Source organism: Parasteatoda tepidariorum, chromosome 10, assembly GCF_982258835.1.
Source record: "Parasteatoda tepidariorum strain Cologne lab strain chromosome 10, Ptep-v5.0, whole genome shotgun sequence".
In the NCBI taxonomy this organism is placed as follows: domain Eukaryota; kingdom Metazoa; phylum Arthropoda; class Arachnida; order Araneae; family Theridiidae; genus Parasteatoda; species Parasteatoda tepidariorum.
In genome coordinates, this window is record NC_141764.1 from 461,760 (window position 1) to 485,555 (window position 23,796).

Below are 23,796 nucleotides of genomic sequence, written 5' to 3' on the forward strand. Positions count from 1 at the left end.
AAGCACTTATAAGTACTTCTTAAAAACGTTACGCACCATGGTTGGTACGTTTCGGGGAAAAAACCTATTACCACAATAATATCTGCGTTAGGCGAGCCTGGTTGGCAGGGCGCTGGACTAAGGTTGTGAGTGAGAATGGGAGTTCGAATCCAGCCGGCCGAAGACTGCGTGTAGTAAATGGTGAGGATTCGTTTTACAACACAAAGAACATTCGAATTACACAAAGGATTCGAATTACCTGATGGACTGATTTGAATACTAATTCGATTTGACTGATTTGAATCAGTCATCAGAATAACTTGATGTGAATCAGAACGAATAACTTAATTCAAAAAGCGACTTGAGTCACTTGTTCCCTGAAAAGATTTGGATTTCTAATATCACAATGACAAAAAGAAAAAAATTTAACAATGGGAATATTTTTACCTATTCATATTATTTTAACTACGGTATTTTACAATAGTTATTTACCACAAATAAAATTCCTGAACTCACAACATCGTATTCAATTATACTATCATTATGAATAAAATTAGAGATTTAAATTATCTATAAAAAAATTCGACCATTGTAGCTACTCTAGTGACAATTTCGTAGTCTATATCTACTGTTATCGACGATGTTCTCTTATTTGATGTGTATTGGGATGTATTTTAATATTAATAGTCGTAAAGGTGAAAAAGGTTAAATTTAAAAATCTATCACTATTTCCTTAGTTTGGATAGAGAACACTACTCAAATTCAAAAAATCCGCCATAAATAGAATGCAAAATGTATTGAGAAAAGTCCGATATGCTAAACAAAGTCTTAGCATATGCTGTAAAGAATGAACACTTAATACATGGTTACTTTTAAACTTTCTGGAAAGGTTACATTAGAGTAGTTTAATTGTTGAATTTCTTTATTATTCGAATACATAAGGGGTCGCTCAAATATTGCAAAAGCAAAATGGGATAGGGGTTCGAGATTATTTATGCAGACAAGGGTGAGGAGTATGAGCAACGCTTACGTAACAGATTAAAACCACATTTTCAAAATTTTTCTCTCAAAATTATAGAAAAAATATTGTTTTAAGAAAGGAAAAATTTGACAAAATTTCTAGGTGTTTCAGAGTTCAAGAGATTTAAACCACTGAAGGTAGACGCAAGATTCCTAAAGAATTTTAGACAAGAAATTTTATAAGAATTTAAAATAAACGACGAAGTTTTCAGAAGTGATAAACTGATTTTTTTAGAAGTATTTTAGTTCTAAGTTAATGAAAAAAAGGTTTTTTAAAGACTTTCTCGAGTAAATAGAGGAAGTACGATTCTTTTGCTGACAAGAAGGGGGAGTCCAAAATTTCCCAAAACGCGCTCCCCCCCCCAAAAAAAAACATCGAAATCAGCCATAAAGTTATATTGAACAATAAACACGAAAATTTAAATTCAAAATTACAAAATTTATTCAAGATATTTACAGGAGCTATTTGACATTTAATGAAACAATGCAGTTGTACATGAGATAGTTTAACATTTATTTAATAAATTCGCACTGCTGCAACACATATTCTGAAAAATAATTTCTATAACAATTTATTTCATAAGTCCAGGTGCAAATCTTTGGAACTACCATCTTTAAAAGCAGTTTAAGAATATTCATAAAGCTAAAAAATATTTAACATTTTATAACTTTAATTATTCAAAAGTCTGTTTGCATGCTTTCTAAAAACCTTTCTTTTAGGCAGCAGTTTTGCATCTGGGCTCTTTTACAATAGCGAGAGTATACACAGTTCCTTTCAAAATTTACAACTCAATAAAACGATGCATATAAATATGGAAACAAAGTTTCAGTAAATGAATAAAATTCAGAATTTTAACAATAAGCGAATGTAAAGAGCTTCCAAAACAATTAGTTACAAAAACAATTTTAAAGGTAAAAATATTTAAATTTTCAATTCTAGACAGATTTTAAATAAAGCTCAATTTTTTTTAATCAAATACTATTGTGTCTTAAAAACAACTCTTTATGTATTAGTAAATTGTTAAATCTATAATATTTTATAAGCTTAAACACAGGATAAAATTTATCCCTATTTTCAAGTAATTTGCTATTTAATTTAATTTTAAAGTATCTTAAATTTTTGAAATGACACTTAAGATTATAAAGTTTAAGTAACATCTTAGGCTTACATTTAATAGATTTCATTTAAAAATAGTCACTAACGGCATCGAGATTTAACAGAAGTATTTTTACACAGTACGAGGATATGCTCTCTATTATAAGAGCTTCCATGCATGAATCGAGAAGTTCCGAAACTGCTGAAAGATTGCGAAATAGGAAAAGGAAGCAGAACGGCCGTCTACCACTTCCCATTCTTACCCCGCATTCTCCCAGCAATGACAAAAACTTCCGATTCATACTTGCAAGCTTCTATAGCAGATAGATGTCTTCGTATCGCGTAGACTTCAGTCAATTTCAGTGTATTGCCGAAACATTAACAATTTAGATAATCTAGATTAAAAGAATTTTAAATTTTTTTCAGTGTAATTACTCTGAACTGCAGCCGTTTATTTTAAAACAATCTACTCATTTTAACTTTGTGTGTAATCGTTATCTTAATCTTTTGTAAAGGTCGATGAACTTTACTATATATTTCATACATTTAGTTTCGATCACTTTCTTGCAGCCCTTATGCAAAATTACATTTGGTAAGGAACAGTTTATATTTCTAAATTTAACCAATTTTTATTTAAATTGGAAGGTATGTGCAATATTTCTTTTCTAATTTAAAATTTAGGATTTCATCGGAAGAGTTTATTTGTTAAAAAGTCTTTAAAAGAAATTGTTGAAAGTTTAGCTTTAATTTATTGTCTCCATTGAACTACTTACGCATTTTTAAAGTAGATTACTTTTTAAAAATTATAAATTTAAAGTTCAGTTATTAAGTATATATACTATTAAAATACAGATTAAGATACAATTGAAGTATAATTAAGTGAAAAATATAATTTACCTATTACAGGAATGGTCATCTATAGCAGTTTCTTGCCCCGATCAATTAGAATTTTACTCGCAACAGTCTCTGATACACTTACAAATGTATAACGAGTTATCTTGAAAGATAAAAATTCAATGAAGTTTCTGAAAATGAGGGAGAATAGTTTTGTGCAGAATTTAATTACCCCACACCCTCTTATACTTAATTCTCATCCTATAGTACTGTACCTTAAATGTCTAGAAAATTCTTATTTGCATAGCAGTGTCTAAATATTATGTATTTATAATTAAATACGTTAAATTAAGATCCTGTTGGCTTTTTGAAAATTTTTAATTTTATTTGCATTAGGTTTTTCTGATTTGAAATTTTAAACTTAAGATTTCAATTCAAGATTTGGTTAAGGATTCACCCAAGGGACTTTGATATGACTTAACTATCAGACTTTATCTAGGGTGAATATTGGCTTCAAATATAGAACGAATCTGATATCTTTCATGGATCCTATCTGGGACTATGAGTTGGTAATGGCCCCTTTGTCTATTTTAAAGAGTGGGTCCTACAATTTCCTTAAATGTGTTGGCAGCATATGGTTTAATCGATACCTACTAGAAAAAGCAAACAACTTTAGGTGGTTTTAACCCCATTTTGCTTTATTCTTTTAAAGAGTCATTTGATTAACTCTTCGCACAATAAAATAAAAACATCCGCATTTAATACATCGGGGTTCTTCACGGATTTGAATTTATTCCGACCGGACAAACTATCCTTAAGTACGCTAAAACAGTTTTTGGTAAAGTAGTTCAGTCATCGCAATGGTATGGTTTATTATGAGTAACCTTTTTTCGTAGAAGCGAAATTTTAACTAAATCTAAATGAATATTTTTTTTAACTCGATTTCTGAAGAAAAATAAATGAAAATTACTTTCAATGAGTTCTTAATATTTCGATAAGTTTTGAAATCTATAGCGAGTAGATTTACTTTTAGAATTAAGGAAAATATTTTCATCCCCTTACCTTCACCCATAATTAATTTATCCTCGTAATATATTTACATGCATGCAAAACATTTTCCTTTCGTACTTTGAAACTACCCAGCATTTGAGTTTTGAAAAAATGAACGAAGTCGTAGAATTTGATAAGGTTTGAAACCAAATAGATTGACTTGATAAAAGTAAACTGTAGTTTAACTTCAGGTTTTTTTCCAAACATGCCAAATATCGATAAACAAATGAGGGCACTAAATCAGCACTCATGCTAAGATATTGCAAGTACTGAGAATAACCGTCAGCATTCTTACACAGTATAAGGACATTGTTCCACAGCAGAAGGCTTGCACGAATGAACTGAAGAGTCCCGAAACGGCTGAAAGAATGAGGAAACACAAAGAGAAAGCAGAACGGCCGTCTACCACTCCCCCTTCGTGTCCCTCATTCCCCCAGCAGTTTCGAAATTTCCGATCCATGCGTGCACGCTTTTTTGCTGTTTGAGCAACGCTCCCCCATAACCTGCTTTCGGTGAATCTCTTCTCGCAATAGGGTTCGAACGTAAGTGGTTTAAAAATACTATGTTCGCGACTTACAAAAGTGTCACGTGGCTTATGGTTCCATTGCGGATGAACTAGTTACTTACGTTTTCGCGGATTTCATTTTTTCGAATAATGCATATCATTCTCAGATTTTAAAAATTCTGCTATTTTAATACGAAGTTAAGTAGTCAGGCAGTCACTATGAACAATTAAAACACGGTCACCATGACATCCGAAGAATCTTTTTTTCAACTTTATGCTCAAAGCTGAATATTTCAGTAAAAAAAATATATATCATTGATTTAACCGACCGCTGTGCTAGAGTAAAATCTTAGTTGTAGACCGAGAGAATGATTTAGAACTCTTTTGCCGTCGGGCTAACCGTAAAAGGTTCTCCTCTCCATGTAACGCAAATGCGGGTTAGTTCCATCAAAATTCCTTCCATTCAGGCTAATGCTTTACACAATATTTCCCACGTTTCCTGGGTTGAGGTGAAAATGACAAGACTGCGGAGTTTAAACACGGAGAGTAGTCTACTAAGCATGAGGTTGGCTGTTTGCAGGTTATAAAATAAAGCTAACATTCAAAGATTATTAAATTAAAAATAGAGGAAATTCTACAGAAAAAAAAAACAATTACCCGCCAAATCGGAAGATAAAATAACGCTTGTATAAAAAAAAATGAAACTAGTCAGTATGTGCAGCGTAATGTTTGATCTCGTGCAGTGATTAAAACGAAGTTCCTGCAGAAATGCTATTTTCAATTATACACCTCAAAAAGTTTATATTGTTTTTCTGACCCGTCAGAAAAGTTTACTTTATAAAAGTGCCTTTAAGAACTGACTGAATATAATTACACGAAAGAAACGACTCTTCTTTGAATGCTATGCTGTAACTATTAAAAAGTCAGTCGTGGCAGCAGAATTTTTTTAAATCTTTTATTAACTTCTGTTGTATCCCTTTAGATATTGAAAGAAACAAAAAATCTCATTGCATGCAATTTTTCATGACACACAAACATGCCAGAAGGTTCCTTTGCAATGCATTGTTTAAAAAATGTGACGGTATGTAAAGCCTATAAAAAAGTGAATGCGCAATAATGACTTTACTATCATTGAATCCGAAGTATACGCTAAATAAAACAATCCGATGAATGATTTCACTATCGAAAATTCATGTTACTGGATCATTTATTTAGTATAAAAATCTGTTCTACATATAAAAGGTACCAACAATTTATATTTTTCGTTTGATGGAAAGTTCGGACAAAATTTTCTTATGAATTTTAATCGAACTGTTTTAATCTCAGATTTAGGGAACGTAAAATTAAAAATTTCGGAAATCTAAGAAGTCACGCTTCACCGTTAGTTTGTGACACATTTAAACAATTTCTGACAGACAATATTCTGTCAGGTAGATGACTTAATTCAAGTTTTAATAAGTGGTGTTTTAGAAATTTATAAATGTTTAAAAAGTCATTTATATTTTAAAGTAATTTCCAATCTAATTATTATATCAGAAGAAATTTACAAAGCAATTTATTTTTAAAATCATGCTTATGAAACACTCCTCACAATTTTATAACCTCCAAGATTATTGAAATCCGATTTTTCGAAATGGCTAAGTTACTTAACCTTTTTACTAGAAAACTAAGTTGTCCTTATTTTCTGCAGGCAAAGTTTTATAATTGTCAGAAAAATGTAGTTTCATAATATAGTTTTATTTTGTATCTCTTATGCTAGTGAAATCTTATAACTCTGAGCCAAGTTTCATTAGAGGTTTAGTCAAGGTGTTATAGATTAGTAAGAAACTGTTATAGTGGCGAAATTCCTTAATGAAGCATCCACTTATTCAAAACTTTTTCCATGGATATTTTAATTAGGAAACTAGAAATCTGTTCATTGTGTGTAATATAAATTTAAATCTTAACTAAAATATATCTATACTTAATTATAGCTATATCTAATAAAATTATATTATGATTAATCATAAAGCTAGATATATCTAAATCTTAAAATCATATTTTGCAAATAACACTTTACTCTATTGTATCTAGTTCTTTTTTCTATACTAAGTGTAGGCAATAGTGGATAATGTTTTGAGGAATTTCGCTACAAAAGAAATTATTTGTCTCAGAGTATAAGATTACACTATTTTTTTCTAGTAAAGAATTTATCCGGATTAAATATCAGTTTGCTTTGAAATATTCACGATAACTATTTGTAAAAACTTATCAAATAAATGATTCGGAAATCTAGTGTAATGTAAAAATCTTAAGTCTTGGATTTAACGGACAATATTTTCACCTCTGTAAACTTTAGGACTTTAGAAAAATTTAAAAATCAAATTCAGTAAAAAACTAACATGATTTAACTACTCTAGGGAAAAGAATCTGAGATAATCGTAATTTTCATACTCCTTAAAAAATTTATAACGTACAAGTTTTATGTACTTTCAAATTTTACTCTAAGTTATGCAGTTTGAAAGCAAAAACGACGTTCCTTTCCTTGCTAAACGTTTTTATGTAATGATAATTTTATGACTCACTCTAAAACAATTTAGTTATACAAGTACGAATAAAAAGTTTTAAGAATGTCTACTTTACTGTCTGTCAAGTACTACTACTGAATGTCTACTTTAACAACATCAGAACGGTAAGATCCCTAATTATTGTATAATCATAAAGCAACAGACAAAGCAACTTTTAATTTAAGTGTTCCCTTTTGAAATTTATATATCACATTTGTTTTAGTTGAACCGTTTATAAGGGCCATTTAATCAATTTAAGTTGAGATAATAATTTTGGGATTAAGAATACATTTTTCTTCTCCTCTTGACCCAACGTTAACCTTTACTATTACAGGCATTATGCCAACAAAGTTATAGATTCAATACGTTGTTTCATTAAGACAAAGGTTCCCAACAACTCTAGATCCATGAAATGTAGAGAAAACTGACACCAATAAATCAAAATAGATTTAATCGAAGGGAAAATAAAAGTTTTGGTTGAGTTTACTTTCTAAATGTAAACTAAAAGTTGCAGCAGCTATGAGATTTGGTTTAAGAGGGCGTATAAAACTTTTTTCGAATTTAAAAAGTTTAACCATACGATAATAAATCTTGTTTAATTTTATATAGATTTTAGGGTTTAGCATTTAAAATAGTTTTACTGAGAAAGAATTTTAAGGTTTGAATTTACAGCAAAAATTTACTCTAATAATTTCATGATTAACATAAGTTAATGATATTAATATTTAAGCGATTTTAAATTTTGTTTTAAAATAAACAGAGTACAAAGTAGTCGTTCAGAGTTCAACATTGATTTGTATGGAAAATATTTAAATATAGAAAAATTAAGAAATCTAGAAAGAATAATTAACGACGTATAGGTTTTACACTACTTAATGAGTTTAATTGTTCTGTTAGGGAAAAAAATGCTATACTTAATTTGATGACTAAGTTTAGAACCATTAAAAATTGAGATATGATACAAAATATTCTGATAAGTTTGAGTAACATGTTTATACAGGTTTTTAATTTATATTGATTGGGCCAGTTCTAAATTGACACATATTTCTGAAACCAGGAAGACTTTATGTAAGGGTAAAATTACTGGTAAACAAAAATCTCAAGAACATAACCTTCTCAGAATGAAAGGATGGTGAAGTCACAATTGTCATATCTTCAGGGCAGGAGATTGCTGGCTCTGATAATAAGAAGTGAAGTATCAAACTACTGGGAAACAAACATCTGAGTATAACCTTTTCTGAATGCTTCTGAATGAAAGGATGGAGACGTCACTAGGGTCATCTTGAGTACACTGGATTGATATAGACAGTTCTAGTAGAACAATGTCGAGACACTTTTTTTAATACCTGAAATAAAAGAAACATTAGGAACAAAAATAGATTGCTAAATAAAATAAATTTCAGTTTTCTAAGTAGAATTAACACCTTTTATTAAGATCACCTTAATGTTTAGCACTTTTTGATAATTTCATAACCATGAGTTTTATTTGGAGCAGGGTATCTAAAATTTTTGGTGTGGGGTTGTCCTAATAGTTACGAAAATTTAAACCACCATAAGAAACTGCGCAAATCGCGTATGAGTGAAATTGTTTCACTACAGTTTAAAGTCGCTTTGATTTTTAGTTTCAAAGTATAGACCAGTGTGAAAATTTGAACATAAGTAACAAACTTAAAAACATAATACAATAAAAGTTTGGTTCAATTCAAATATATTTTGCAAAAATATTTGACAAAGTTGTTAAGCATCAAAATTTCACATTTTTGCCACCCTCAATCTGGCCCACAATTTAACAAATTAATCTGAAGGAAGAAAATTTTCCGTAAGAAATCCTGTAAGGAATGAAATGTTTCAAAACACTTGTAAGGAGGAAGATCTTCTGTAGAACAAATCTCTTCTCGTTACATCTGCTCCTGTTCATGAAAGTCTGAAAATAAGACTGCCCTCCCCTTTTAAAACAAATGCGTGGCTATGAAACTAAAACATAGTTATATGGTGAATGGTCATATGGGGGTCATTCACATTCAGGGAGTTTTCCATAAAGATCAGCGGGAATGGTGCGAGTGCCGAGCACGGAATTTTTACGATGGACAGCCAAAAAGGAACACAGCTCAAGTTTTTTTTTTCAGTGTTAAAATGTGACAATTAACACTGAACATACCACAACTGGTCAAATGACCGTTTAAGAACTTTGCCATCGAAAATGCGCTTTAACATCTTATAGTTTTTGCACGTTTGACTTCATGACTTTTTATAACAATTACACAGTTAATAAAGTTTTTTTTTTGTATTTTGTTTCGAATACGCGTCATATTATTTCTACCACAACCGGTCATTTGACGGAGAGAATAATTTATTGCTTTAAAAAGGTTACCGGATCAAAAATTACAGCGTAACAGGCGTTCAACGTATTGCATTGGATGAGTTGCACATTTGCTGCAAAGACTTGTGTAGAGAATTCAATCAGAATAACTGAATTCAAATATCAAGAAAATACCTAAAATTTCAGATTGGCATATTTGTTTCAGAAAAAAAAATGACAAAAACTGAATGTTTTGGCAAGTAGCTTATATTTTATTTTGGATAGCTTTACTTCATTTCTAACTTAATTTTTACCCAGGAAAATGTCGAAACAATCAAGACATCACAAGTTCTTAGAAGAAAAAATAATTATAATTATATTTCTTATAATTATAGCAATAATAACAATTAGAAGAAATATGCTTACTAAAAATGTACAATGGAAACAACCTGTATTCGTAAAAAGTGTGTTGAGCAATGAATTAAAAATTCTTATTCTCAGTGTTTGTAATACATAAAATTCGCAAAATGCAATTTTGTTTAATTATAATGAGTTTTTTTTTTTCAGTTTATCTCCTTCCTGATATCCATGTATCGTACCTTCAATCAAGAAACATAAAGTCCGCTCATTTGACCAGCTATGGTAGATACATTAAGTGTTGCTATGTTTAGTGTTTAACGAGAAATACATACTCACTTTTATAAACACTAGGCATTATCATGGGGTAAAGTTCCGGACTTCGGGATGGTTAGGTAACTAGAAGATGTAACTTTCCTGGTGATGTCTTCTTATTCGGAATTCTAAAAGATAAAAAGTGACTGTCAAAACTAAATATACTATACTAAACTATTATAAATATGTAGGGGAGAGTGGGGTCAATTGTAACAGGGTACGATTGTAACAGAGCAAAAATTTCGAGTGTCGGGTTCTAGATTTGGTTCCTAGGTGGCGCACAAGGTGTATTTAATAAATCTACATGTACACCCCTGATGGCAATCATTTTTATGTACTTTTGAAAGAGTTAGATCACAAAAGATATTTTCACTCCACGCAAGTACTTTTTTTGGTATTAGAATATTATATTGTAACAAAGTAATTTTGCTTAAGCAAATAAAAATTAGTAACCGAATATGTAAGTGGACACCTTAATTAACATTTCAATAAAAAAAAAGATTAGTTTTGTTAATTAACTAGCATTGTTTTTAACAAATGAAGCTGAAGTGGCGACTTGGGGACAATTGTAACAATAAGTAAAGGGACGATTGTAACAGCTGAAAATAAATAATCTTATGTTTACAAACCATTACTTAAGTCTTTAAGAACCACCAATAGTTTCCTATATCATTTATATTATGTTGCATATGCATTATTTTATATGTCACCTTTCACAGCATAAATTAAAATTTTTAACCCCTTAAAGTTAAAAGCTTAACCCTTTAGGTCTCTGCTCATTATTATTTTTACTCCTAAAATATCACTACTATTTTGATCAATAAAGAAATATATCACAACTATGATACTATGTATAATTAACAATGTTTTAGTTGAATTTATGAACTGTTACAATTGACCCCGTAAGTGGGGACAATTGTAACAAGTGCTCGACTGTCAAAAATTGTTAATCACTAATATAATAATATTTAAAATAAGGTATTTATTTTTTTTTCTAGTAGAGGATAGTCTACTTTACTCGTCTGTCAATTAATACTAATAATATATTGGATTTTTGTTAGTTAAAAATAGTTAAGTAAAAAATGTTACAATTGACCCCACTCTCCCCTACTGTTATAACATCATAGCACCCAATGGCAACCTTCTAAAAACTATTGTTTACTTTTAAGCTTTTCAAAAAAGCCTCAATTTAAAAAAAAATACTGATGCAAGCTAATGGGTGCAACGCAATACTAATTTGAATATATTAGTCTTAAAAGAAATTGTCTTAAGTTTAGTTTTTAAAATACAATCAAATGCTCTTTCTTAAATATCCATTTTCTTGACTCCGCATCTTGATCTATATCTAGAATAAGGTTACCGACGTTTTTTTTTTATAATTACGAAACCTTCTGTAAAGGACACGATAGTAAACCAAAAATATTTTCTAAAATGTTTTGTAAGCGTTTAATAATTTTCAAAAACACAATTTGGAGCAATTTTTGGAAATAAACTGGAATAGTATTGAGAATTAATTTTCCCCATTAAAATAATCATTGAATATTTGAATTTCCTAGCAAAAGAAAATTTAAAACTTTGAATGTATTTAAAGTGGTGAATTATTGAATTTATAAAAGTTGGTGCAAGCGAATAAATATCCTCCTAAAAGTTTTAGCGATTGAAAAAAAAAAATCTGAGGGAAAAAAGCGGGAGATAAGCGGAGAAAAGCGGGGATACACGCTAGATTGTATCAAACATCTTTCTTTAGAAATTCTTAAAAACTTGAAGAATTATATTCAAGCTTTGATTTTGTCATTAAAACGAAATTAAAAATGTCGACATCTGCACATCTTTTCATTCAAATGACCAGTATTAAGATAGGAAATTTATAAATTTTTCTTAAAATCTACTGCGGCTACATGATAAAGAATCCAAATCCTTAAAAATGTTTAAAGTTTAATATTAAACTTTGCGAAATAAGACCCAATTTGATGACTCTCGAACTACAAACAGCATATTTTGCTCGTAAAAATTCATTTAGTAGCTAAAGTTGTTTCCTCATTGTATAAAATATTTCTAAGCCCGCTTGTTGGATATCTTCCACTTACTGTCTTCAATTATGGCCGAATTTAAGAAAACCTTCAGTAAATTACAAATTCTTTACTACGCACTAAACCGGAATGAGCCCGAAAAAAATGTTATAACTAATCACTTTTAGAAACTCTTCGTAATCCTAGAAATTGCATTTTACTAAATAAAAAGTAAAAATTGAGCTTAGCTAAAATACTCATTATTATAATTTTCCATTATATTACTAGAGCTATCGCCAACTCACCCACAAACTACTATACTTCGAATAGTTTGTCTTCCATTCCAGATAAAATTACAGTAAAAAGTACTGGACGGTAAATAAAATGCCTTTATCGTAGAAATTTAAACCGTAGGTTAGAGTTTTTAGTGATTTTACAGTAAATCTTTCTGTATAAAAAATAAACTGCAGTTCCTAACCAAATTCTTAGACGCACTATTATACTCTATGTAAAATCTTAATTATCCTATACAGCAGCGGTTCTTAACCTATGGGTCGCGACCCAAAATTGGGTCGCGAAGCATATTTCTTGGGTCGCGCTGAGTCGAACCATAAAAGTTAGTTATACACCAAATAATAAGTAATACCAACACCTCCTAAAAGAAGTCATTGTGGCTTACTCAGCCTAATTTTGACTTTTTTTTGGGTCGCGACATGAACATATTTCTCAAATTTGGGTCGCGGCTTAAAAAGGTTAAGAATCACTGCTATACAGTATTGTTTTTAGGCGGAGGAAACCGGTTTAAACTTGTTTACGTTCGTGTATCAATTGGTTAACATTGTAATGCAATTACGTTAAAAAATAAATACAAATAGGAAGTATATAAAATATCTCCTTATTAAAGATTCATTACATGTATATTTAACTACAAAAGTATTGCCTATAAACATGTGCAAAACAAGTAATTATTAAAACACTACCATGCGTCTAATAATTCTGTTCATTATCATTATGTACTAATACCAATAATAAATATTCTATATTTAAATAATATTTAGTCTAATTTAGTTAATCGTCGAATTTATATGTAGTATAATTTAACCAACTGATGCAAAAACATTAACCCCCAACCGGTTTCATTCGCGTAAAAACATTAAAGCTGTAGAGTCAACTGATAATTAAAATTTTACATAGAATCTTATAGTTTACGGTACTGTATAGATACAATTTTATAGAGCAAAATCTATACGGGGCTGTATAGGTTTCGCTCTATAAAATTTTACGATAACGAAAATTTACATGCAGTGCGTCAGTGCTTTTTACCCTACTTTTGCAGTGCTGCTATTAAACGTTTTCCACGAAAATTTAAATTATTCACATACAAGTATTGAAAATGTTTTTGCGCTTTGCACGCCTAAGCACTTAGATAATATTAAGATACATAAGTAGACATAATTTTGATCAAAAATCATTTTCAAAAATATGAGATGTACCACATTGTGCATAAAGCTGATCGATAAATTCATCTTAGAAGGAATCATTGAACTGATTTGCACATAAATACTGTTAAGTTTCGACACAGAGTAGGATCTTTATATAGCATAAGGTAATATTAGTTTTAAACCTTTAATTTAGAAACCCAAAAAGAATAAGAAAGTGGAAAACTTATTTTGTATCCTTAAGGCGTTTAATTGTAATAGGAAGATCAATGAATCCTCTACCAATTTCGTTTTCCTGATAGTACAAATGCAACGACAATGGAAACTTGTGTCTGACTGATTTTATCTTATAACCGCAGTTCAACAGCAGCCCCAATACAAAATTTGCGACTATCAACGCTCAACTCGGTAATCTTTTAATTTTGAACCCAACCCAGAAGACAATGGAACTCGTAGATCGAGTGCTCGGAGAAATTTGCCTTCATGGAGGACTTTGATGGAACTAACACACGATGAGAATATTTTACTTCAGCACTGGTACGAGCTAGTCTGGAAAGGAATTCATATCAACCAGCCACCACTAGGATTCGAACCTGGGGTCACGTTATCGCAAGGAGAATGCTTTATCCTCTGAGCCACAACGGTTCAAATCATTTACTGAAATGTATTGATTACTCGATAAAATGCTCATACTAATATGGGAACTGTATTATATATAAAGAAACCCGCATTTGACCGTACAACTTTCAGGAAATAAATATCTTTAATTACTTCAGATAATTAAGAGTTAAAATTTAGTAGTTTACCACTATATACTTACCGGTTGTAAAATCTTAGAAGTTGTTACTCTTAGATTCCAAATTGGTGTTTGTTCGAATCTTCCATCCAACTCCGGGATGTTCTGTTTAAGAGGTCTTTACATGAATTTCTTGAATCAGACTGTCAGAGCTGAAAGTAAACAGTTTATTAAACCCTGACCCAAACATTTATCGAAGCAACTAATGACCGACTTAAAATCAAAGGCATTTAATTAGGGAGTTTAGCACACTGTTTAGATACAGCGGAAAGTTATTACGGGTACTTATCGGTAATAGGCACCACGAGTTGACAGATTCTTTCGCCAATAAGAACTAGTTCCCTAAGAGTGAAATTTTTTGTATTCCTAAGATATTTATGTTTAACATCTTACCATGATATTTTTTAGAATTTAAATTTTTGCATTGGATTATTATTTCAGTTTATTAAGTTTAACACTCACGTCAATAATTATTGTCACGTGATACTATTCACGATACTATTATAACTAGATAAGGGTCGCGATATTCTAGTAATAGATACATATCGTTCATGATCGCAAAATCGTATTTGATATATAGTATCAGATGTCTGACCTAAGCGTACCAGAATCTGGCGTGTTGGCGATCAGCTTCATGGTCTCCATGTAGCATATTACGTCCATTTCAGTACTTTTATTTGTACACGTTGTTTAATTCACGCATAACGCAAAGAATCAGATCCTCATAGGGATTAAGCAGATGCAAAATTACCAATCCATACGATTGTTTGGAAAGATTTTGCCAAGTGATGAAATATAAGAATTTTGTAATTCACAACAAAGCTAGGTATTAATTTCTCATTCTTTAATGAGTGTAAACGAGTGTTTAATATTTATTATCGAAAGTGAATCCACGATTGGGTAAAAAAGAGGCATTTTAAGATATTGCTATAGGGAGGTGGAAAGGCTTCATGGCAAAACTATGATTTGATGACAATCTAACAGAGCTCCCTCAAACTTTAAAATTCGTGGACGACCCTTTATTTGTGGAAAATGCTTCTGCCAAAAAACTAATTTTAAAAATACCAGATTAAGAAAATTCTTCATCAAGCTTTATATCATTGCTAAGCATTTTGGATTTATCATTAGATATCCCTCATTTGCTAACACTTGTAAAACGAAGACATGATTTTAGTGTATTTTTGTTGATAAAATTTCAGATTATTATAGAGTTTCCATAAGTTTTGGCTTGGTACTTTACGTTAGTACTCTCTAGACAAAATTATCTTGTTAAGTAAAACATTCGTATATTTAATATTTCACTGCATGTAAAAAAAACTGAAATGTTTTCGAGCAATTCAAAGACTAAAATTTGAGAACGTTCTGTTCTTTATAATTTTAGAGGAGAGGTATTGAAATTTGAGTTCAAGATTCATCCTCTGAGGAACGTCTGATCATCTCTTAGCTTAGAGAAAAGTGAATTAAAGTAGACCATGAAGCTTCAGATATTTTTTTAAAACATTCAAACCCTGTGGTAGAATTTTTAGAGCTATCTGCGACAAAAGTCTAGCACTAATATCTTTCTGCGAGATACTTTTAATCATAAAACATCTATGCTACTCAGTTCAAATAACAAAAATACTGTGTTTACCAAAAAACAAATTTTTTAATAAAAACATAATTATGCTAATATTATGGGTGATATTCTCGCATTTTGTGGGGTGGGCATACAAATTATTTCCTACTTCGAATTTTGTAAACAATTATTACAATAAAAATATTAAAAATCACGAAATCAGTAGTAGTAATTGCCGGAAAAAAAAGACGAAATTACGGGAATCCGGCTCCTCAAATGCGTGTTTCGTTTCAAGATTACGTTGTTGTAATAAATGTCTCTTAAAAATATCGGATTTAAAAACTAAGAAATCAATAACTGCCAAAAACTAAATAGATTTACTGCTTTGATAAGTAAACACTCGAATGCACGATTCGAATTTTCCATATTGTTTAAAATATATCGGGATATTTAAAATCCACGCGAAAACCAATAACTTCCGAAAATACAATCATGACATTACATCGATTTACAATACAATCGTCGTAAATGGAGAGCGTCAAAAAGTGATGATCCAGTCGTATGATTCAAATATTACGAGTAAACATTTCAGTAGAAAAGTAATTTTTCTTCAAAAGAAAAATTTTTCTGCAAGAACTTTAAGATATGATAATCTTACACAACCCTGCCATAATTTGCATATTGAAAGCTCCTAACTTTACCTCTTTATTTCCCATACTTTTTATATTACTTACGTAGGTGAAGATCTTCAGCGGTATAGCATTATCTCAAAAGGATGCAGATTCATTAAAATACAGATTACAAAAAAAAAAGATCGCCGTGCTTTGAGGGTAGCATTCCAAAATCAAAGCTTGCAAAATACAGGAATCTACTTTAAAAATGTTTAGTTACACTTTGATTCATCCAGTTCTTACAAAAGTCAAAAACTGCATATTAATTGCGAAACGTTTTTAACTAGGCCTAAAAAGGTCAGGAATTTGTTCACCGACCAACATTTCCAGTCCACTATAAGCATTCCTCATGTAAGTTCCAAAAATATCAAAACTGGTGTTTTCAGAGAAGTTGGACAGAACTTCTACAAATCTTTATCTTTGATGCTGATAAAATTTAAGCAATGGAGCAACATCAGTTCGTAAAGTTAAGGCTACAGTGGACTCTTTATAAGTTTCTTAAAAAATAGTGTTACACTGCTGTAACTTGCACGAAGATTGTTTACATTTAGAAAGAACATAAAAAAATTAATCTGATACACAATTCATGCCGTAAGATGAAAAATTTAAATTTCTTCAAAACAAATTGTAGATTTGTTTTGAAATTTAAATAGGCAAAACATGTTTCTTCAAATTTTAGAGAAAAAATTGATAATTTTTTTACTAATTTCCATACAGGGTAAAACAAGCAAGTTAAAAAAAAAAAAAAAAAATTGAAAATCGTTCCTCTATGAACGTTTTGGAACATTGGAATGACTCTGAAATATGTTGTGGCACCTTATTTTGAATTTGTTTCTTTCTCTACAAGTTTTTATCATTTATCTAGAGACTGTGTCAAAAAAGATTCACCGAATAGTCATCAAAATGATAGCGCATGGAACTATTTCAATTTCCAGTTCGATGTAAAATTTTTGTTTCGAGAAACAAAAACACAACACTCGCAAACAATAACAAGTTCTAGTAGTAAAAAAAAGCGAAATTACACTAATATTGTCAAATGTTTTACAAATTAAGATTTTAATAATATGATTTTTTATACGACTTAATATAAAAAAGTTCAAAATAAGAAAATAGATTTTTCGAGTGATTTTCATGATATTGGGAGTTCATTGTAGCCTTAGTAATTTTAATGTCCTAGAGATTATAAAATTTGTATGGAAGGTTTTATTTTTACATAAAAGGTTCTAGTTTATTTAGCTCTAGTATAAAACTAGATAAATCACTCTTAACCAAAATACAACAACTAAAATTTTAAAACACTATCATTAAAATAAAGCTTGAACTATTCACCTTATAATTTAAAAATTCAACTACCTGAGGAAACCGAATAAAGTAGTTTACTTGAGACAGAATTTAAATTTTACCAAATTTTTTGGTCATGTTAACATTAAGTAAACTCATTCAAAATTTTTTTAAAAAGCACAGAATTAAGTTAACTTAATATCTTAAGTGAATTTAAATTTTTATTGAATTATGCATAGTCAGTTTCAAATAAATTAAAAAACTTCAATATAAAAAATATATATATATATTTTAAATGTCAACTTCATGATTTTGTACGGATTAGTTTAGCATTAAAATTACCAAAAGATATATATTAAAAAGAATTACAAGCAAGATAACCACTTCCGAAACTTTCGTCTCTTAACACTTAGAATTGACCAGTAAAGTTTCCGAATGAAGGTACAAGGTTCAAAATTAAAAATTTTCAAAGCCTGAGAAACTGGAAAATCAAAATTGCACATGTTTAAAATTATAATAAATGCACATCCAAAATCTGCATGTAAGTCAATAAAATAATAAAATCTTAAAACAAGATATCTTTAATAATTTAAAAAAATTCTATAAAGCCTTTATCAGAGAAAAGTTTCCGTAACAAAGCGCATAATAACAGTTAAATATCATAATTAAATTACGATTGACAGTTGTAAAAACTAGTATAATTTTGTTATGAAAGAAAAATAATGAAGATAGCTTTCTTATACAGGTTTGAATTTGTTAGTAGACTTTCGCTGTACATTAAAACACATATATATCAAAGGAACAAAATTAACATTCAATGTTATTCAAAGTTTTAAAACACAAAACTAAGTTTTCTGATTTTAAAAATCAAATCTTGCAATTTGAAATTTTACTTACCTTTCGACAAAATGGAGAAGACTGGTGAAAGATTGAGTAGCTGACGAGGAATCTAACGACTCGTTCAAATGGATCTACTATTCTTGTAAAAAACATGAGCTCACAATAATATCTCACAAATATAACGTTTCAAGTTATTAAACTCCTACAAACCAATGGAAAGTCAGACTACGAAACTGGAAGCAAAACACCACCCTTAACAACTGGAGCAATACAAACTCATTTTGCACATTAATTTCGGTCTTATTATACTTTTAAAAAATATCGATTACGATTATTTTATAGAATCACTGAATATTTTATGTATAGAAGAGGGGCCTCCCTGGTCGAGTGGTATCGCTCTCCAAACGCTGTTCAAAGCATGGAGGTAGCGGGTTCGAATCCCGCTGTACTCTGAATGTATCTTCGTGCTGTCTTCTCTGTATTGTATTATCTGTTCTTCTATTTGACAATGGTTTATAAGCCTAAATTGAGCACCCAAGCCTGCAAATGTATGTAAATCCAATAAATAATATGTATAGAAGATATGGACCTCCGTGGCTGAGAGGTATTATTCTTCTGACGAACGCTCAGAAATGTGGGAGCTTAGGGTAGTGGCCATTTCGAATCTCATAAGTTTGGGCTTTGCTTCTATAATTTATGTTATCTGCTAAATAGGTTTATAAAACCGTTCTTTGTATTCAGCACTCACACCTGCACATGTATGCGCAACAATAACCAAACATACGTTGTTGTGGGGTATTGTTCATTTTCTAAATCGTCTAAAGTATGGAGGTAGATTACCACCCTAATCCTAGAAGTCATCTTCAATTCTGTATCCGTGATGTCTTTTTGTAATAGGAGCTATCTTGAAGACTTTAACTTGATAAGAGCCATTTGGCCACACAAATCTGATGATTTAGGTATAAATGAATAAAAAAAAGAAGAAAATTTGAAGGAAGAATATAAAAGTTTTGGTCCCGCAGTGGACTGATCGTTAAGACACGGCTCCCAGAAGATCACCTAAGTCAAGCATCACTGGCTACGGTCAGTGTGCGGGTGGGTGACCCACTTGGATCAGCCTGCGTAGGGACCGAGGGTGTGCGATATTGGTCCTCGTTAAACTGTTCTACTGTAAAGTGCTCGACTTCGAGTGCAGGTCGTCGGGCTACCGAAGCGGGGGTGGCATCCCCTCTGCAGAGGATCAAAATTGTGATGGCATGTCTTCGGATCATCCTCCGGGATGTTTCCCAGACTGTCTCTAATAGCCCATTGTGCAGCTCTAGTGCGACGTAAATTAACAACAACAACAACAAAATTCTTTCAATTATTATTTTATTTAACTAATTATAAATAGTAAACAGAGTGGATGGTGGTCAAACATACTTAGTGACCTAACATAAGATTTGTTCATTTATTTCGCAGATGCGTATGAATCTTGCAGGCGCAAATTGTACAGTAAGTGAGTTGTTGTTGTTGTAGTTAATTTACGTTGCACTAGAGTTTCACGATGGGCTATTGGCGACGGTCCGGGAAACTTCCCTGAGGATGATCCGAAGACATGCCATCACAATTTTGATTCTCTGCGGAGGGGATGTCACCCCCGCTTCGGTAGCCCGACGACTTGCACGCGAAGTCGAGCACTTTACGGTAGCACAGTTTGACGAAGACCCATACCGTGCACCCTCGGTCTCTACGCAGGCTGATCCAAGTGGGTCACCCACCCGCACACTGACCGTAGCCAGTGATGCTTGACTTCGGTGATCTGCTGGGAACCGTGTCTTAACGATCAGTCCACTGCGGGACTACAGTAAGTGAGAGTTGAGTACCAAAAAACTTCATTGGAACACAGAAAAATAGATGACGGTTGACTTTTGAAGCTTTCCTGGTGATAAACTATTCAAATGATGGGTGTTTGCATGATAACCAATCACTATTTGTAGAAAGAAGCACAAAATACACACTTTAAACAATAGAATATATTTATTTCAAAAAATATGTAAGACAATGTTGTTTATTCTTTGTCTTTTTTTAAAATACAATTTATAAAAAGTAAGATTCGCAAAGGCCGCCGAACACTGCCCGGGTGTGCCCTTGCGTTAAGACGATACTGCTCGAATGCGCTTTATGGATTGGATGGTAGTCGCATGACTTTTTCCTTAAAGAAATGCACAATGCTGTGTAGCGAGGAGGTAGCGGGTTCGAAACCCGGCTTAACCCTGGATGTATCTTTGTGCTGTTTTTCTCTCAATGGTGCTATCTGTTCTTGACAAAAGCTTATTAGCCGTACGTTTGTCATAAGCTCACAAGACTGTATATTTATGAGAACCACTGAAAAAATAAATAAAAATTTACTTCCAAGATAATCATGCAATTGATCTCAATTAATACAGCACGTTAATTGCATTTTGAACTATACGCGTTGATCTGAAGCTAATTGGGCCAGCATTGAAGATCGATGACAGATACTAACTAGACTTGTTTAATTTACAAAACAACTCAAGATCTGGTGTAGTATTTGAATCTCAGGCGCGGTATTTAAACACACCTTTTAGCCGAAGTGTTTTTACGCGTGTCGCATACATAATGAACGAAATAACAGTTTGAATTGCGGATATTCAATACAGATGCCTTAAAGTGTGCCCCCCTGACCTTAGAAAACATCTCGAATTTATTGAGAGGGTGTTAATAAAAGAAGAAAAAACAAAACTAAATATCTTTTTTTCCTATGCATTTTTTACGCTGAATCAAATGAATGTTCGAAGTCATAAAGAATTTTCTTATAATAAATTTCATATACTATGTTAAATAGTTCGAGTCACTAGGCTTTTTTTTTCCTTTTTATTTTTTTTTGGAATTCTATAGATTTCACAAGCGTAGTTATTTTGAAAAAAAATGTGGATTACTCTTAAAACGAAACTCGAGGTTGCTTGAAATAATTTTTAAGTGTTGACTGATCCACTTGTTCAATTAAAAATCGCTGTCGATTATAAGATTGTGTTCAGTAACACGTGTTTTTTTCGGTAATTTTTTAAGTTGCTTGTACTAAAGTTACCCCAAAATCTCTTGTGAACATTTGAACTACTGAACATTTCCCTTCAAATATTTTTCATTTTACGTTGTTGCAGTTATATTTTTTAAGTTTGAGAATGGGAAATTTTGCATTTATATTACTTTTAATAAAAATTAAATTACACACAATTCCAAACTATAAATTTCAGTAGCTGAAAAAGCATTTTCATATCTTAGTAATAATAATAATTTTAAATTGGAAAGCGATTCTGAAAATGAAATACGTAAAATCGTTTCTAAAAAAGAAAGCTTTTCTTCGCACGTTAAGTTGCTATATATAAAATAAAAATAATAAGGCTTGTGTTACGTATTATTTATTAAATTATGTATTAAAATAATTAATTTTTAAAAGCTAATTTGAATATTTTTCTCAGAAAGCAGAGGATTTTTCATTTATTTAATAAAAAATAATGGACGAGATTTATTAAGGCTCGAATTTCACAACCAATCTTACTGTTTTTGTTTTTCAAACAACATTTCCGAAGTAATAGGGGGATAAAAAGGAGTTGCACTTTCTTTTTTTTGCTCACTGTTTCAGCGTGTCATAAACTCTCAGCGAATAAGAATGCTTTTAAAGAAATTTATTCACATCTTCTGTTTTAAATTTTAAATTGCGTTAAATAATATTAAACTCGTATATTTTATAAGCATTTATTTTACATATATATTGTTATACCTTTTCTAAATTCTGTAACAATATATCTAACTGTACTTTTTATCATAGCATTATATTTTTGTTTATTAAACGAAGGCTGTAGCAATCTTACTTTGGTTTGTTTTCAAATTATTTGATTGAATATAGTCTATACATATTATTGCTTTGGTTGCGATACTCTTTCTATTCTATAGTCTATGACTCATAACGGAGAGTTTTAAATTACTTGTTAGAACATGGTTCCTACCTTGTAAGGAATAAAAATATAAGATTTAAAATTAGCAATTATTCAAAAATGTTACTAACTGTTATTCAAATAAAAAGTGTTTCTATCATATTTTCATTTACCCTTATTTAATTCTATCACAAGTTATACAAGTATACAAGTAATTCTATATAAATTTATTTAAAAAAGTATTTCCAACGATTTCATTTTTAAGTGCAACCATAAAATAAGAAAAAAATTATCCTTTTTAGTACACTATAAACGTTTTTATTTTTTAACATGCGTTTTTTTGAACATTATTTTTCTTTAAATTTTTCATTTAGTGCATCGAGTAAGGAATTCAACCTCATTTAATTTTTCTACTCTAAGCTAAATAAGTGTTTTTTTTATTTATTACGAAAGCAAATTGTTGATGTAAAGTAAGAGAAATAATTGGACAAAATTTATTAGATGAAAAGACTTCAAAACCAAATACGTGACAGACTGACGTTTAATTTCGTTGAATGATTTATCCATTATATAACATGCATGATCATTTATAAAGTCTCTACAATACGCTGAGCGAATTAACGATATCTAAATCATATTTATTAAATGAGTTTCAAAATGAAATGTATATTTTAGCAGTTTCACGCGCTTCTTTTACAATGAGTGAAATTTAATGGATTTTATAATGAGGGAAAACGTGACAAAAAATAAATTAAGCATACGTATTTTTATTTAAGGTAATGTTCATCATAACCATTATCTTTCAAACAACATTGCAATGAAAGAAAAGCATTTAAATTTGCTCAATACAGGCTAAAACGAATCTAATTTATCGAAGCTAAAACGAATTTTTTAGGGTAATGATGGAGTAGTCTTATTAATCATTCTTATAAGTGTGTTGCTTATTAGTTGTTCTTATTTACTTATTGCTGCACAGATATATGAGGGGCTTGTATGCTCATCACAAAGGGAGTATAAAAGCCCCTTATAAGACGAAGAAAAGATGGCACAAATTAGAGAAAGGCTTCAAGGATTCGAGTCCCCCTCCTGTCGAGCTAACCGCAGGAGGTTCTCGTGGTTTTCCTCTACATGTAACGCAAATGCAGGTTAGCTCCATCAAAAAGTCCTCCACGAAGCCTAATTTCTCCCAATCCTTGACCCAGGAGTTCCCTTGTCTTCTGAATGGGGTTCAAAATGACAAGACAACGGAGTTGAACATGGGTAGTT

At 30.9% G+C, this 23,796-nt stretch overlaps 1 long non-coding RNA gene across 1 annotated transcript; it reads right to left on the bottom strand.

The window, feature by feature from the left end:
* Positions 1–1,688: 1,688 nt before the first annotated feature.
* LOC107440860 (uncharacterized) lies at positions 1,689–18,899 on the bottom strand. Its single transcript, XR_006225809.3, has 4 exons — positions 18,650–18,899; positions 14,270–14,397; positions 10,026–10,129; positions 1,689–8,376 (listed from the first exon to the last, which is right to left on the bottom strand). It is a non-coding gene; the product is annotated as an uncharacterized LOC107440860 (long non-coding RNA).
* Positions 18,900–23,796: the final 4,897 nt, after the last annotated feature.